The sequence below is a fragment of the Eleginops maclovinus genome, chromosome 23, assembly GCF_036324505.1.
Source record: "Eleginops maclovinus isolate JMC-PN-2008 ecotype Puerto Natales chromosome 23, JC_Emac_rtc_rv5, whole genome shotgun sequence".
NCBI classification, from domain to species: domain Eukaryota; kingdom Metazoa; phylum Chordata; class Actinopteri; order Perciformes; family Eleginopidae; genus Eleginops; species Eleginops maclovinus.
Window position 1 is genome coordinate 27,107,091 of NC_086371.1, and position 18,625 is coordinate 27,125,715.

An 18,625-nucleotide genomic window follows, 5' to 3' on the forward strand; every position below is an offset into this window, starting at 1 on the left:
ATTCCGCAGGGAAATTGGGTTTTGTCACAGTTGCTCAATTTTAGAATGAAACTAAAGACAAATAAAAACCGACACAGTATCTTAAAGTAACACTATTGGATTATAACGACACAATAAAAAAAACTGAATAAAGATAAATGTCCAATTAAAAACCTAATAAAATATAATACAGATATTTTTACAAACATGAGAAGTTAAAGTAAAAATCTGCACATTAGAGTTCAATTTATAACATTATAACACAATATACAGTGCTGCGTTTGTATTATTAGGATATATTACGTAACATCTTGATTCTGAGTTACAAAAATTGCACATTAACTGCTTTTGATTAGCGGTGGTGGCGTGAAATCATGTGACCGTGATACAGTTAGTCTATAGCCTAACGATAGCTTTTGACTTCTGCTAATTGCATTAACGCTTCAAAAAATAATAAAAGTGGAATCAGCATTATGATGCTGGAGATGTTAGTATCACAAAAGTTTCTTCGCCACAGATCTTATTTTCTGAACTATTCTAAAATTGAAAGGGAAAAAAATGGTGCTGTCAAAGTTAACGCGTTAATTTTGGCGATTAATTTTGAACATTTAATGCATTCAAAAAATGTTACGCAATTAACGTGGTTTTGTTTACTTCCGGTGGCAGCTGATCCATAACCTTTGGTCACGTGCAAACCGTGCAAACATCTATCCTAACTATGTGAGAGTCTATGGCGGAAAGAGGGATAAGGATGGACTTTTAGGGGGAAAGTTTCATTTTAAAAAGTTGCCCGACGGCTTGTTGGACAAAACCAAGGCAATTTGCACAGTTTACAAAGCCAAATTTAATTACCACAGAAGTAACACGTCTTTAGCGTATCACTTCAAAGCAAAGCACCCTGCTGAAATTACCTCCACGGGACCTCGCCAGTCTACACTACAGGAGTGTGGCACTCGTGGGCGAATAACGAAACCTGTAACTGAAAAGTTAACCCATTCCTTGGTTACTTGGATAGTTAAAAATTGCCAGCCAGTTAGCACAGTAGAGCATGATGGACTGAGAGAAGTAATTCAAGGTTTCAAGGTTTCAATGCTTTATTGGTCATATGCACAGCATATACAACGTATATGTTGGCAATGAAAATCTTATGTCGCGTGCTCCTCCAACAACTCAACATACATGGTGCAAATAAGATAAATAAAATAGTGCAAAAAGGGAGAAGAATATTTATCATAACAACAATAAAGATTTGAGGATGTGAAATATATACATATGTGGAATACATTGAGAGTATTTAAATACTTTACTCTGTTGAATGAGGAGGTATGGACAGATGCATATATTATGTATAGCAGATGTATATGACAGATATGTACAATATATAGATATGTGTACTATAAACAGATAGTTATGGCAGATGTGTATAATATATGTATGTGTGTACTATAAACAGATTTGAGTAGACATTCACAGAGGTCAGGAGTTCAGCAGTCTTATAGCCTGTGGTATAAAACTGTCTTGGTCCGGATGCTGCGGTACCGTCTGCCAGACGGCAGCAGACAGAACAGATTGTTGCTGGGGTGATGGGGGTCCTTTAATATCCTACCGGCCTTCTTCCTACACCGCTGGGTGTAGAGGTCCTCCATGGATGGCAGCTCCGTCCTGGTGATGTGCTGAGCAGTTTTCACCACCCTCTGTAGAGTCTTACGGTTGAGGGCGGTGCAACTGCCATACCAGGCGGTGATGCAGCCAGTCAGGATACTCTCGATGGTGCACCTGTAGAAGTTGCAGAGTATCCTGGAGTCCATGTTGAACTTCCGCAGCCTGCGGAGGAAGAAGAGCCGCTGTCGAGCCGTCTTGGATAGTGTTGCATCGGGAGGAACCATCGTGTCAAGAATACACACGTTGTATGAGGATCAGAGGGCAAAGCGGACGAACATGCTTGAGCAAGCAAAGCACATCGCTGCCACAGTTGTCTGTCAACAACGATAATTATTTGGGCGTCACAGTGCATTTCATTGATCAAGACTGGACTCTGCAGTCGTTTGCACTTACTGTGAGTAAAACCGAGGAGCGACATTATGCCGAGGCATGTGCTAACCATTTTCTGGATGTTGCAAACGAATGGGAAATCAAGGATAAGTTGACCACACTCTGCACTGACAGCGCTCGTAACATGGTAGCTGCCGCAAGGCTACTTCCATTTGAACACCTACCTTACATGGCCCACTGTCTGCAAAGAACGGTCACAGTCTCACTTAAAGATAGTGGATTTGAAAGTGTTCTGGCCAAATGTCGCAAGATTGTCGGGTACTTTAAGCATAGTCCATCTAACGCTCAGGAATTAAACGAACAGCAGGTTGCACACAGACTTAAGCAAGAATCACTTGCTCAGGACGTTGCATCAAGATGGAATTCTACGCTGGAGATGGTAAAGAGGATGCAGAGAAACAAATCTCCACTGACCACTACCCTGGCGCAGCAAAAGAGCAAGGTTGCCATGTTGACTGACCAGGAGCTTACCAAACTGCAAAAGCTGGAGGAACTGCTGGAACCTTGCAGGTAAGTTATTTATTTCTGGTTTGTCCTCCCTCTCTTTCTTTCTCCCTATCTCCTGTGTACAGTATATGTGTACCGTTTTCTCTCTCTGTCACGTGTGTGTGCTCTCTCTCTCCATCTTGTGTGTGTATGTTGTTTTTTTTTCCTCTCTCGCTCTCTCTCTCTCTCGTGTGTGTGTGTGTGTGTATGTTGTTGTGCTCTCTCGCACTGGTTCTCTGTGTTGTTAAGATGTACTGAAATGTTTAACACCTTGTGCTTTCCACTGCAGATATGTGACTGAACTGCTGGGGGGAGAGCAGTATGTGTCCTGTTCAGTGGTCTTGCCAGCCTTATGCCACTTGTTCAGAGTTATGGAGCCCTCAGACGATGAACCAGTTTATCTTCTGATGTTCAAGAAGGCCTTTACCACAGACCTAGCTCAACGGCAGGATAGCACCAACCTCAAATGGCTGAAGATCACTTCTGCCCTTGACCCTAGGTTTAAAGACCTTAAGTGCCTTCCAAAAGATGAAAGGAGTGAGGTGTGGGCTTCAGTACGTGACCTGATGATGAGAGAGACACGTGCACAACAACCAGCTGCTGAGACAACAGAGGAGCCATCACCAAAGAAGAGGAGGAGGATGTCCATGTTGCTGTGTTCTTCTGATTCAGATACAGATGACGAGGAGGAGTCCATAGAGCATTGTCTGGATCGCTACAAAGCAGAGCCAAAAATGGACATAGAGGGGTGTCCACTACAATGGTGGTCAAAGAGAGAGGGAGCACATGCCAGGCTGGCACCCATTGCACGCAAGTACCTGTCAACCCCTGCAACCACAGTGCCTTGTGAGAGGTTGCTCTCTCTCTCAGGCCACATCATTCAAAAGAAGCGAGCTTCTTTGTCCCTTGATAACGTAAACAAACTGGTCTGCCTCAGCAACTGGCTGAATGTAAAGAAGGACTAAGTAAATTATGTCTATGGAGTGAAAAATGTTCAATGTTCTGAAATTGTTTGTATTTGCACTGTGCATATGTGCACCTTAAGCCATTAAAATGGTCTTTGAATTTAAATATACTCTCTCTGTGTTTATTCTACATTAATTTGATGATTGATTTAGCATAAATAAATATTCATTATAAGCTTCAGTCTTGAGTAGAAAAATGCAGTTAATTTATTGATAGATTAATCGCGATTAATTACAGAAATCTGTACGATTAATTAGTTAATTTTTTTTAATCAATTAACAGCCCTAAAAAAAATACATCATCACTGCACCACTCTATGGTGCTATATGACTGCTGTCCAGATTTAAATGGGGGTTCTTTCTCCCGGTTAAACCTGTCCTGTGTCACAGCCTCAGTATCTGAAGAGGCAGCTGAGAGATCATCTGTCCATCAGGGACACACGAGGGCATGAAAGCCTCCGGATACATTGATAATGCTTTTCCTCTCCCCTCTTCAGCCACCACTGAAGAGTCCTTCATCACAGCCCTCAGATCCTCGTGTGTAGCAGGAGCTCTGCAGCTGTATAAATGTCACACACAGCATGGCTCAAATGCAAGTGAAGAATATCCCTTTAATGAACACATTTGAAGGGTGGAGAGCCTCGTCATCGCAACCAACATAATTTTAGTCATTTCATCCTACTAAGATATTTTAAAGAGGTCATATTCTGCTCATTGTCAGGTTCATATTTGTATTTAGTGTCTCTTTAGCTCTTTACCTTTCTCATACTGCCTGTACTGCAGCACCTCTTTTCACCCTCTGTCTGAAACCAGAGCCCAGTCTGCTATCATTGATTAGCTGGCCGGCTCTGTTGTGATTGGTCAACCACTTGATGTCCCAGCCTTTATCCTATCATGTATCATGTGTTGGAGCAATGGAGGCACTCCAGGCAGTGAGGATTGTGTGGGAGAGAAACGAGGGAACACAGGGATTTTAGCCTTTTTAGACCATGTACATGCACTAAAACCTATAGAACACACTACAGGAGAGGGGAAACCCTAAAAAGCACAATATTACAATACGGTTTCCTCCTGGTGAGTAGCAACATACGGCCTTTTTAAAAGGGTTACATTAAAGAATCACTCACAGGTCATGCAACATCATCTAGGCCAGATGCCTGCTTTTACTTCATAAAAATGCCCCTGGACAATCTGTTTTTGATTCAATCTCCTCTGCAATAGGAACAATTTGTTGACTTAAACATATATAGCTTAAATACCAGAATTGAGTGGTATTTTTATTTTATCCAAACTCCGCATCACCCAGGATTTGTCCACTGTACATCTTAAGAGACACAGAGCTAAAGATACTGCTTTGTGTTTAGTCATCTTAGTACCTCTTTAAATTAAAAGTCAAATAAAACAACCCACTGCTGTTGTGTTTTGAGGTTAAACTATTTCTAATGACTCTCCGATGGCAGGAGGGGGATGCTGTGTGTCCTGTGGAGATCCCACTCCACCTGGTGGAAGAGGATGTAACTAAGGGCAGCGGTTCAGAAAGCACCAAACTGATTGGATGTTCCTGCAGTCTGTTATAAGGAGCATTTATCATGTTAGTTGGAATTTTCTTTTTAAGATACATCTACTCAACTAATAACAGGAAAATATTAAAGAAAAATCATGAAACTATAACATTTAAAAAAAGAAAAACTAAAAAAGTTATAGAAACTGAAAAACAGAACAGAAAAAAACATCTAAATATGAAACTCAAACTAATTGCAGCCACCATGCTGCCTCAAATTAAGAAAAACATTGTCTTTGCATTATCTCTGTGAGTTCCCTGAATGATGGAAACAATCATTTAAATGAAAAACAAAACATAATCTGGGCTGCTGTGTAGAGGTTTTGTGTTTTTGCATGTTAAACGTCCGCGGTGCATGTAGTCAGACAAACAAAGCCTCTTAAAACAGGACAAATAAATGAACAGAGGAAAATAGCTGCCCTTCGTCTGGTCCGTTGTGCCAGAATTTATTACACACAATAATAAACACTTACAAATGAAATCTGCTTGTCTATCTTCTCATTTGTCTTTTTCCACACATACTTATAATATAACTTTGAGACAAAATAGAAATAGTACCACATTGACATGATGTTACTAATGAGGAATCACCTTTCCTCATACCACTTTGCTTAGCTGTACTAGCTACTTCGACTGGCTCTGTTATACACAGATTAAACAGGCACAATATTAGCATTACAAATGAACATGTTAAGGAATATTAACCAGTGTGCACTCAGAGCGGCATTTCACATATTTTCTTAAAGAGAATACACTCACAGTAACATAAAAAGCAAACTAGTGTACAGGAGCCATAAACAAAACATCTTGGGCGCTATATTAATCAGGAAGCGATAGCCTGTGCTAAAACCAACTAGCAGCCGCCATTAACTACACGTTAGTCACATGTGACAGTCTCCAACATAACGGAGCCCAACTATGCAGACGACAAAATACACAGTGTTTCTATATACTAAACAGTTCAAAACACTTATCAAAGTGAAATGCACTCACAATGGTTTTCTCTCTATATATTTATGTCTGTCGACATTGCCTACCTGTTAAAACAGGAGAAATAAACAGAGAAAATACCTAGCATTCGTCTGGTCCGTCGCGCCAGAATGTCAAGTGTGAGGCAGAGACGTCATCACGAAGCAGTCACTTTACGGCAGGAGTACTGCAAAACAACAGACGCCTTTACGGCTTGCTCAACGTGCATATACTGCCCTCTGCTGTCTGTAGCGTTAAACAACTTAACATACACATGACTTGGAGGCATTGGAGAGTATAGTTTAACATATAACTTATACAAGAAAAATACATTTAAAATAAAGAGAAAATGTGACCGTATGTTTTGTGCCTGTCACACATGGTTTTATAATAGTTTCAGGTGGCTGATTTTTCATTTACACTGCAACAATAAAACAATAATGGAGTATTATTACACATACAATAGTCCAATTACTGTCAAAATGATTGGTCTGGATAACAGGACAATGAGATGGCGTGTTTAATTTAAATCAGCATCCGCATTTCTAGTTTGTTCTACTTGTTTGCCTTTTCCCCATTCACTCTGTTTAGTTCCAAAATATGCCTCTACTGGTTTTCCTGTCACCTGATCTCCACACCCACCTGTTCTTTCAGGTTAAGGCACAGGAAGTGATATGGGACTTTCACAATAAAAGAGGCAAATGTGAAGTCCCAGCACTACCCAGTGTCCTTCATGCCCTGCCGGATGTGTGTGTTGTGCCAATCTTGCTGTAGTGTTCCAGCCTTTTTCTCTACAATTATTTGCCTGCTCTGATTTTGGACTTTTTGCCCAATTTTCTGCATATTGTGGCCGACCCCAGCTACCCCTAGTTTCTTACCTTAAATGTTCAATTGACAAAAATGGACCTATACATCGAAATCACACAGAAGCAGCCTATTGTCAAGTGTCCTTGGGTTTCATGAAAGACGCTATATAAATGCAAGTTACTCTAAGCTGCCAATTGCTGAGGGAAACTAACATTCACACACTTACACCATTGGTATCTTACCTTTGACCCAGTGTATCTGTTTTACTGCCCTCAATGAGCATAGGACTGCAACCTTTGGCTGATTTGCTCTCTGTGTTTAGTCTCTAGAATTGGTCGAGTAACCGCTGAGTCAAGTCATCAATTCTCCGACCGTAACTTCATAAAAAACCCTCAGTGTTTGCCATTAGGTTCTAGCTCTCCGTGTCTCACTGAGTTTCGTCTCCATTGATTCAGAAGTTTCTATCACAGTATTTTTGTAGGTCAACCCTGATGTTATCATCACAAGGGCAAAAAGCCATGGGTTTTTTCCATTAGATTTCAGAAATATTGAAGAAAATAAGATCTTTGGCGAACACATGTTTATGATAGTGACATGTATTGTTCAGCACATACCAACACCCCTGAAATGATTGTGAATGAAAAACCAGAAATAGAAAGTTAACATAACACTAGGAAAAACTGAAATGACGATCACATGATTTAACAGACGCTAAGCTAAAGACTGCCTATATTTGGCGTGATGATGGTTAGTGGTCTGATTTAATTTGAATCCCAGACCTTATTTCAGGTATCCTACCAAAAACACATTAAAAGCAGTTCAACTCAAGGGAACCCAGAAACGCTCAAATGCTGACTCACTTCCGGGTTAAGGACTCCTTCCTGCACCACCATATAAGGCATTTTTTGCAACAGTATGACTCATTGATATATGATCTACATTTCTTTATTTGTTATATACTCCCCTCAGCTGCTTTGTGTTTATTGTTATTAATACATGTTATCACGCTAATATTCCTTTAGAGATCTGGAGCTATATGGCACAGATGCTAACTAGCACTTTTTAGATATACAAGCAATACTTACCCAGCACTAGCCACTTTTCTGCGTAAATCTGGACCCATCTCCCCTGTTCGTCTCTTGGTTTATCCCGCCTCCTCTGTTTAATCTCCATATTTCAGTGGGGATAGCCACTGTCCTGACTGCCATGTCAGCCGGCTTCATCGCGATCAGTTGCGGTGTAAATAAGTCAGCCAATACATAGTGTGTGTGAGCAGTATGTTACCTCAGAATGTACTTGGTTCTGCAGAGCCTCGGGCTGTTTTGACTGGCATATGAAAAGGGAGAGCAATCGCTGCCTTTACCTGCTTCTGCTTTGCAGATGGGAATCTTCTGAGATGAAAATGTTGCTCACACACACACACACACACACACACACACACACACACACACACACACACACACACACACACACACACACACACACACACACACACACACACACACACACACACACTGATGCAAAGTTTTCTTCATGCACAAACAGGTGTCAGGAGCATTAGCATGGGGACCTTGTCATAAACAAATGTGGCTAGACCTTTACACCTCCACAAAGGTTAAAGTTACACATAATTTCTGGGTCAAATTAAACTTGAGTATGCGCACTAACTGTGAACCAAATAACAAATGCAATTGGACACAAATACTCATATACACATTTAGTTTTGTTCCTGAGTAAACCATCTGTTGAGACACCAGGCTGTACACATTCATAAATAAATGAAGGGCCGAACATTTGTATTTTTTTTCCAACCTGATCGCGGTAAGACGAGGCATATGCTATGGGGGTGCATCGCATTAACCCACCAGAGGCCATCTGTTTGATGCCAAGCTTTCTGAAGGGAAGAGATTGACAAACAACATGAGTTTCATCTTTCTGCTGGAGGTAACATGTCAGCTTCAACATGGACCCATAGAAAACACATCCTTAGCTTGGAACGACTATGATGAGATGGTTTCAGACTGGGACAGTCATGTGAAGCCACAAGACATTTCATTGTTGTTGTTTTAATTCATTCAATTCATACGTTAACTTTTATCCAATGGTTAACAAAACGGTACAAAATGAACAAAGTCACACATCATTCCTTCTAATAAAAATACATTTTTTCTGCTAAAAATGTATCAGTAAGAACGGTAAGCCGTGTACGCATTTGAATATAAATGGATCAAATTGCACTTACTCACTTTTTTTAAACTACCGGTACTTAATCCTTGAAATTAACTGTATTTAGCCAAAACATCTCAAAAGTACAGGTAGATGGAGAGAAATGTCAATACGCCTTTTATAACATGGATTATTTGGTATCAAATGCTTTATTTTTTGGCCTACATAAATTCCTCTGTAATACCTCAGAACTTTCCTGAAAATTTGCATTTTTTTCTTTATTTCAACTTGCATGTTCCAAGCAAATCCATGAGGAGTTCCAAGTCTTTGAAAGCAAGTTTAAATAGGACCTTAAGTCTTGAAAGCCAGTCCAACGTTTTCTAGGGTAAGTCCTGATCAAATCTGAAGTCTTCAGGGGTTGTCCAATTATCAACTCATTGGAGAAGGTCCAACTGAAGTCTCAAGTCTTCGAGAGCCAGTCCAAATCATGTTGTACATGTATAGGGCCGAGTCCCAATTAAGTCCCAAGACTTTGAGAGGTTAACTAGGTCATGTCTGGGGTAATTGAGGGAGCGTCCAACACAAGTTTCATGCTTTTGAAAGCAAATTCAAGTCAAGTCTTTTAGGGCTAGTCTGAATCAAGTCCATGACTTCAAAGGGTTGAGCAAGTCATGTTTAATGTCTATCAAGTCCCAAAGTTTTTAAATGCGAGTTGTAAATCAGTTTGCAAGTCTCGCTGATCTGTACATGTCAATTACAGGAGCATAAATAAAGGAAACTGCCTTTTAAAGGTAACCAGTGCAATGAAACTCAAGAGAATAAGAAAGTGAATGCTTTAGGGCTGTCCCCGACCAAGGATTTTGTTGGTCGACCAGTGGTCGTCATTTACTCCGACTAATCGACTAATCGCCCCCCCCCCCCCCCCCCCCCCCAATTTTTTTTTTTTTTTTTTTTTTTTTTTTTTACAATTTTGACCGGGATACACATCTGTGAAGTTTTACCTTTAATGCCCGGCTACCGCATCTATTCACATTTACCACTAACGCCGGGAGTAACCTTGTGTGACTACTAACAAAATGTTTCCTGGTTCATCTAAACACTAGGCCTATAGCCTACACAAGTTCTTCTCTCAGTCGGAGAGTGAGAAAAAAACCCGACGTTCGCAGAAAGACAGACGGAGTTTGAACATTCTGATTATTTATTTTAAACAGGCGCCACACACGTACTGAATGATGATGCAACAATTCAACAAAACCAAAAATAATAATACAGCCTTAAACTAATTAAAAAAAAAAACATATTATTATTTTCGTTTCTTTTGGAAATGTACATAACGAAAAAAAATATGATTGCTGTAAAATAGGCAAACATGAATAGCCCTAAACTAATAAATAGGCCTAATTTGAAACAGACAGTGCAGATTAACAGACCAACGAGGTAGACTTGCATAAAAAACCTGAAGCTCACAGTGATTTGTCCTCGGCTCTGAGTTTTCTCAAATTGTGAGAAAGGAAGACCAATTTGTCCACATTGTCAGGGAGAAGTGAACTCCGCGTCTTGCTAACAATGAAGCCGGCCTTAGAGAAGATGCGCTCCGATGGTGTGGACGTGGATGGGATGGAGTGAATACGCATGGCTGCTCTGGCCAGCTTCGGGTAACGCTCCTCGTTTTTTTGCCACCATGCTAGCGGTCCCGACTCAACTTTTGTTTTATCCTCCAAGTACCATTTCATTTCATTGTTCTGTTCTTCTGTCTGCAGCTCCTCATCTGTACCCATCAGCATGGATATTTCGTCCTGCTTTTCATTCTTTTTTGTTTTCTTCTGTGGTACAGGCCCGGGTTCGTTGTCGTCCCCACTGGCGTGCTGTGTCTGGGCAGGCTCTTCTGCTGGAGATAGACTCTCAGCTAAATCCAACACCGTAGTGTATGCCTGGTTGCGTTTCTCTTCCTCCATAAACGATAAGCTTTTAAAGCGTGGGTCCAAGACAGCAGCTTTGATGTAAATGCTGGACTGCAGCTCCTTGTTTAGCTCCCACCTCTTGTCAATTTCCTCACCAAGTGTTTTCTTCAGTGCTGTCACGGCCGCGCTGTCATCCTCGCGCAGCAACAGGTGACGTCTTTTCATGTTTATGAGCATGGGCAGCGTGGCAGAGAGAGATGCATTAAGATCTTGTGAAAGCAACTCTGTAAGTGTGACCATCGGCTTCAACACCGACACTATGTCTTCTGTTATCCTCCATTGGACCGTGGTGAGATCCAAATCGCGGTCAGATCTGTGTGTGGTAACGGGGTCGGAAAGTACAGCGGTGACCGGCCACCTCTGTTCCAGAAGGCGCTCCAACATGCAGTGAGTGGAGTTCCATCTCGTGGAGACATCCTGGATGAGTTTGTGTTCAACCACGTTCTGTTGTGTTTGTTTTTCAGTGAGAGCCGCTGTAGCCTTGGCACTTTTCTTAAAATGTCCAACAAGACGTCTGGCAGCTGCTATGACACGGCAAATGGGATCTTTTTTAAGAGCCGCATTGATGCACAGCTGCAAAGTGTGCCCTGCGCAACGAACTCCTTGGACGTTACCCCAGGACGGGTTACGCGCTAACTGATGGGCGCACAGCACCATGTTCGCGGCATTGTCATGTACAAGAGCGACCCTTTTTTCCGCGGGGATTTTAAAGTCTGCCATGACTTCGCTGAGTCGCTCTGCTATGTTGACAGCTGTGTGGCTCACTCCCAACTCTTTCGTTTCCAGCACGAATGAATGCAGTTGCCAGTTATCCGAAATAAAATGCGCTGTGACCGTCATGTAACTTTCCATCTGGTTAGATGTCCATGCATCTGTTGTGAAGCTGAGTGCTTTGCAGTTATCGATCTTGCCCTGGAGTGTTTGTTTTATTGTGCTGTATTTGTTTGTAATCGCGTGCATCACTGTTTCACGTTTTGGCAGGCTGTATCCGGGCTCGAGGCAATTAATTAGATCTTTAAATCCCTCACCACTGACGATATTCACAGGTCGCATGTCCAGCGCTATGAAGTCAGCTATTTTGTCAGTTATGTCTCTCTTCCTTTTTTCAGACAGAGGGGCTTTCATTGTGAGCTTCTGCTGCGTTAATGATGAGGAGGATGAGGAGGATGATGAGGATGACGTGGAGGTGGAGGGGGCTAGATTGCAATAAAGTGGATGCGCCTGTAGAGATTTAAATAATAAGTTAACCAGTGAGCTGGATAATTTAGCCTTACCAATACTAGCGACAAAACTAAATGTACTTAATTCATTATTTATTAATTCAATGTATTATTTATAATTTATATATATTTATAATAGGCCTAATTGCATTAACTTCATCGCATAGGATAGCTAGGCTAGTAGGCTAAGCTACTTACATTCTTGAGGTGGTAAATCATGTTCGTCGTGGACGAATGATAGGCAAATGTTTTTCTGCAAATTTGGCATATAACCCTCTTTGGGTCATCTCTATCCTTTTCGAAATGCTCCCATATCTTAGAGCTCCTTCCAGACATGATAGCTGTACTGGTCTGGGTGGATCTGAGCAGCAATCCCACTATCCAGTTCAGCTAAACTAATTGTTAATGAATAACTCCATGAAGCAGGGTGCCGATTATGAATGTTTACTCAAATTCAAAGAGTGAAACTGAAACACAAATGTAAATATATATATCAGTTACGAAACTGGATGCACTAAAAATACAAATACACAATATAACATATTGCAATAACTAAGTGCACAAAGGTTGGAGCTTTGCTGTATCACTCCACAGACAATAAACAGATAGGGAAAACATAGCTAGTGCCGTATAAAGTGGTACAAATCGACCATCCAATAACCAAAACAATGCTGTTGATGCGTAGCTAAGGACCTAACAAGCTGCAGTACTTACAAACATTGCGATTATACAGCTAGCAAGACGAGGATGGTGGAAGATATGATTTTTAGTGTTACGGTAGCTAAGTAGGCATTGGAATCACTTCCTGAATAGCCACTTCCGGTTTGACCGGAAGTACTAACAAATAAATGCGACTCGATAAAATAAAAGCCACAGCTTAAAAAAGAATAGGGTCCAGAACACTCCCCCCCCTGGGGTCTCTAACGAGCCCAGATAAAACCAAAAGTACTAGTCTTGTGGAGAAAGGAGGAGGACCACTTCGGTCACGGGACGGGAGAAGACTCTCTGGGTGCCTTCCTTGACGACTCTGATGTCCACTTTCCTCACGACCCCGTCCTGGCTTGGAAGAGTCTCCATGACAATAGCCATAGGCCACTGGTTTCTCTTGGCTTGATTGTCCTTCATCAGGACGATGTCTCCTACTTGGAGGTTGGAGAGGATGGGGAGATGGATTCCGAAGAAAGGCTGGTCCGGAGAGCCATGTTGTGCTGCTTAATAAGGCCGCTGGGATAGACCTAGACCCGTGGTCAGCTGGGTTGTGGTCGGTAGGCACATGCCTCCATTGGTCTGGGGATGTGGTCTGTCGTATCCGTTGAACTCTGTTGTTCACGTAGACGAAGAACCGCCTTTCTTGATTGTGAATGTACCCAAGGACTACCTTGCTGTCTGAGTAGTATGTGATACGGTCGACCTCCAGGTCCATCTCTTCCACGATCAACTCTGCAATCTCGACTGCAAGCACTGCTGCGCACAATTCCAGTCTAGGGATAGAGAGGTCTGGTTGAGGCGCCAGCTTGGCTTTTCCAAAGACGAAACCGACCTCAGTCTGTCCCTCTTTAGTGGTGGCTCTCAGATAAGCAACTGCTGCGATGGCCGTAGTAGAGGCGTCCGCGAAGACACAAAGCTCCTTGAGGAGAGTACTAGAGGGAGAGAAAGATGTGTAGGTGCGGGGTATCTGGAGCACCTGTAGGTCTTTTAATGAGTCTCTCCACCTGGTCCACTCAGCTTCCCTGTTTCCGGGGAGGGGTGAGTCCCAGTCCTCGGCTTGCTTGGTGAGGTCTCTGAGGAGCAGCCTGCCTTGTATTGTGACAGGGGCTAAGAAGCCGAGGGGGTCATACAGGCTGTTTACCGTAGACAACACTCCTCTACGGGTGAATGGTTTGTTGTCGTCCATGGCCTGGAATGTGAAAGTGTCCGAAGCAATGTTCCAGGACACTCCGAGGCTGCGTTGTAGAGGGAGGTCATCGGTGAGGAGGTTGAGATCCTTGATATCCTTGGCACGATCTTCTGGAGGGAATGCTTCTAGCACAGCAGGTCTATTGGAGGCTATTTTATGCAGCCTGAGGTTGGACTCTGCAAGCATCATTCGAGCACGTCTGAGGACACTGATGGCCTCTGCTTCGGTAGGGAAGGACTTTAGTGCGTCGTCTACGTAGAACTCTCGTTCGATGAACCTTCTTGCGTCGCTGCCGAAGTTCTTTTCTTCTTCCTTGGCTGCTCTCCTCAGGCCGTAAATGGCGACGGCGGGGGATGGGCTGTTGCCGAAGACATGGACGCACATTCTGTAATCCACAATGTCACTGTCCGGGTCGTTGTTGTGGAACCACAGGAAGCGGAGGAAGTCCCTGTGGTCTTCACGCACTATGAAGCAGTGAAACATGTGCTGAATGTCGGCAGTGATGGCAACGGGTTCCTTCCGGAATCTCATGAGCACCCCTAAGAGGGTATTGTTGAGATCAGGGCCTGTGAGGAGTACGTCGTTGAGAGAGACTCCTTTGTAAGGTGCGCTGGAGTCAAACACCACACGGATCTGTCCTGGCTTCTTTGGGTGATATACTCCAAATGATGGGAGATACCAACACTCTTGGCCTTCCTGTAAAGGTGGAACGATCTCTGCATGCTTGTTGGTAAGCATCTTCCCGACAAACTCTAGGTAGTGGGCTTTCATCTGTGGCTGCTTGCTTAGAGTGCGGCGGAGAGAGTTGAGACGGCTTTTGGCGTACTCCCTGTTGTTGGGCAGTCGTTTTCGTGGGGACTGGAAAGGAAGAGGTGCAACCCAACTTTTGGACTTGTCTTGTCGATACTCGTCGTCCATGATCTGCAGGAACCTCAGGTCATCCATTGAAGGAGCGCGCTTGTTGTCATTGGCTGTGTGAAGGAAGACTGACTGACCCAGGTTTTCTCCATCGAGTGTCTGTGTGCTGTCTGTGGTGTCCAACGCTGAGTAGTTGTGGGCGAACGTCTCTTTCACCTGGATTTTGCTGTTGCATCGGCTGAGGAAACTGGGCCGTCCACTTTCCAGAATGGAGGTTTTGAATGTTCCGACATGGGGCGGCTTGTGCGCTCCCCTGAGGCACACGTCGCCGACAACGACCCATCCAAGGTCCAGCTTTTGGGCGAATGGGGCGTCATGTGGACCGTTTATTTGGCTTCTTACTTTGTGTACTCTCAGAATGTCTCTACCGAGCAACAGGAGTATGTGTGCATCTGGAACCAGAGGTGGGATCTCATCTGCGATCCGTCTCAGGTGTCCGTGGTGTCGAGCAGCATTGGGGGTTGGGATCTCCGAACGGTTGTTTGGGATTTGGTTGCATTCGAGGAGTGTGGGGAGAGGGAAACTGACCTTCTCGTTGGCTGACTCCACAACATAACCACGGGCCTTTCTCCCAGCTGTCTCCTTGAGTCCTGAACATGTCCTGAGTGTGTATGGCGATGGACTACACGCCACGTTGAAGATGCTGAAGAACTCCGACGTCGCCAAGGAACGGTTGCTTTGCTCGTCCAAGATAGCGTACATCCTTCTAGACTCCTCCCTTCGTCCTTCGGGGAAGACATTGACGAGGCAGATCTTGGAACATGCCCTGAGACTCATTCCATCTCCGCATACTTCCGTGCACTTGGTGGTGACTTCCTGGTTGTCCGCTTGTTCTCCCACCTCCCCGTTCTCTGAAGCGGGGGGAGACGACTTGGACTTCCAGGGAGCTAGTCCTGGGTGGAGTGCTGAGGTGTGGCGGTTGCTGCCGCATTCCTTGCAGTCTACCTCTGTGACGCAGTTCCTAGCTAGGTGGGCTGTGGAGGAGCAGCACTGGAAACATATGTGATTGTCTTTTAGGAACTGCTTGCGCTCTTCTAGGGTCTTCTCCCTGAAGCCTCTACATTTCCTCAGTGGGTGGGCTTTGTCATGGATGGGGCAGTGGTTCCCAGGGTCGATGTTTACAGGTTTCTCTGTGGGGGACACTTGCGTCTTGTGTACTGATATGGCTGTCTTCGTATGTCTGTCTAACCTCTCTTTCTTTTCGGTTGCTGTGCGGGAAGGTGGGAGGTTGAAGCTGGGATCTGTTTTAACTCTGGCTTCCCTGCGGATGAAGTCAGCAAACACAGTAAAGGGGGGGAAAGCCACATTGTTCTTTTCCTTGTATTTGGACCCAAATGAAGCCCATTTATCCTGGAGATTGAATGGAAGCTTGTCGACGATGGGAGCCACTCCTCTGGAGGTGTCTAGGTAAGACAGGCCAGGTAAGTAGCCGTCCATCTTCGCAGCTTCGAGTTCTAGGAGCAGATCGCCCAGGTCGCGGAGCTTGTGAGGGTCTTTGTACGTCACCTTCGGAAAGTCTTCCAGTTTATCAAACAGAGCCCTTTCAATTGCCTCTGGTGAGCCATAGTACTCTTCCAGCCTCTGCCAAGCCATCATCAATCCGACCTGGGGGTGCCTGATGTTGACTGCTTTGAGCCTTCTTGCCTGTTCTGAGGACTCCTTGCCAAGCCATTTGATGAGGAGATCAAGCTCTTCTCCTGCAGACAGGCCCAGACCTGTGGTGGCGCCGTAAAAGGTGGACTTCCATCCCCAGAAATTCTCTGGTTTGTCATCGAAATTGGTTAGCCCTGAGGTCACCAACTGGCTCCGTGCGAGATACCTGGCAAGGTCGTTGGTGATGGAGGTGTCAGGGTTGCTTTGGTTGACCGTTCTGCCCTGGTTGCCATGGCGATCGTCAAGGGGTCGCTGTCGACCTCTTCCATCCATCCCTCGATCGTTCTGCCAGAGCGCCTCTGTTTTCATAGGCAGGGGTGAGTAAAGCATGGGTGTAATAGGCTGCTTTATGTCGCTCGTAACTAGTGGTAACCCCTGATAAGATGAGGCATGTGGATTGTGTGAGTTAGACTTCAGGCTGAGTTGGTCCTGTACATAGTGTTCTGTACGCTGGAGTCGTGTCTGGGGTGAGAGAGAGTTAGGACCTCTACTGCGGTGTGACTGATGGTCTGAGTCTATCAAACCTGACTCCAGTATTTCTGCTTCTACCAGTGCAGCATCCATTTCCTTTTCTGCTTGTAGAGCCTCTAGGGTGGCGTCCAGGCGGACCTTCTCTAGTTCGAGGCGGGCCTTCTCTACTTTGAGTTCTATTTCCCTCTGAGCGTAGGCAAACTTGGAGCGTCCTGCTTCTGCCTTGGCTCGGGCTTTGATGGCGGTCTGGGTTGATGAAGAACTGCGTGATGCTTTTGAGGAACGAGACCGTATTGACTTGTGGTCCTCTTCTTGGAAACGTTCTTCAGGCACTGTGGTGTATGCATAGCCCCCTTCTGCCATGATGAGGCGAGATGTGTGTGTTCACTGAGGTTAAGACGTCAGGGGAGGGTGTCGTGGAGGCTTGCTCGGGGCCTGTATGACAGTCCTTCGGTCTTTTTTCCAGCCGTTCCTTTCTTACAGCTTGATGTTATGCTGTTTTTTCACTGTACTGGTCTGGGTGGATCTGAGCAGCAATCCCACTATCCAGTTCAGCTAAACTAATTGTTAATGAATAACTCCATGAAGCAGGGTGCCGATTATGAATGTTTACTCAAATTCAAAGAGTGAAACTGAAACACAAATGTAAATATATATATCAGTTACGAAACTGGATGCACTAAAAATACAAATACACAATATAACATATTGCAATAACTAAGTGCACAAAGGTTGGAGCTTTGCTGTATCACTCCACAGACAATAAACAGATAGGGAAAACATAGCTAGTGCCGTATAAAGTGGTACAAATCGACCATCCAATAACCAAAACAATGCTGTTGATGCGTAGCTAAGGACCTAACAAGCTGCAGTACTTACAAACATTGCGATTATACAGCTAGCAAGACGAGGATGGTGGAAGATATGATTTTTAGTGTTACGGTAGCTAAGTAGGCATTGGAATCACTTCCTGAATAGCCACTTCCGGTTTGACCGGAAGTACTAACAAATAAATGCGACTCGATAAAATAAAAGCCACAGCTTAAAAAAGAATAGGGTCCAGAACAATAGCCAAATAAGTCGATGCTGTCCTTGTCAAACAAATCAAAACCGTTTAACGTCTTTCTTGTCACGCCCTTCAAATTAAAAGTCCCGGAAGCCCTTTGACGAGACGCGGCTTTTTTCCCCTGCGACCAATCGACCAATGGAATTTGGTCGACAAGTATTTTTTTTGGTCGACCAACGATTAATCGATTATTTGAGGTCAGCCCTAGAATGCTTATATATATGCTTATATAAAGCTGGGCTTATTTTTCAAGTTCAAATTTCAAGCTCTGAAAGTATATATCATTGAAATAACAAACTTGGATTTAAACAAAAATAATGACTCATTAAATATTATAAACTGTATTTTTTATTTCTGTTAAAGAGTATGTCTAATTGTAGTCAAAGCAGCTCACCTGCTGTGCTCTGCCTTAAAGACTCTCAAGGTTACACAAACAATTACTTTGAATAATCAG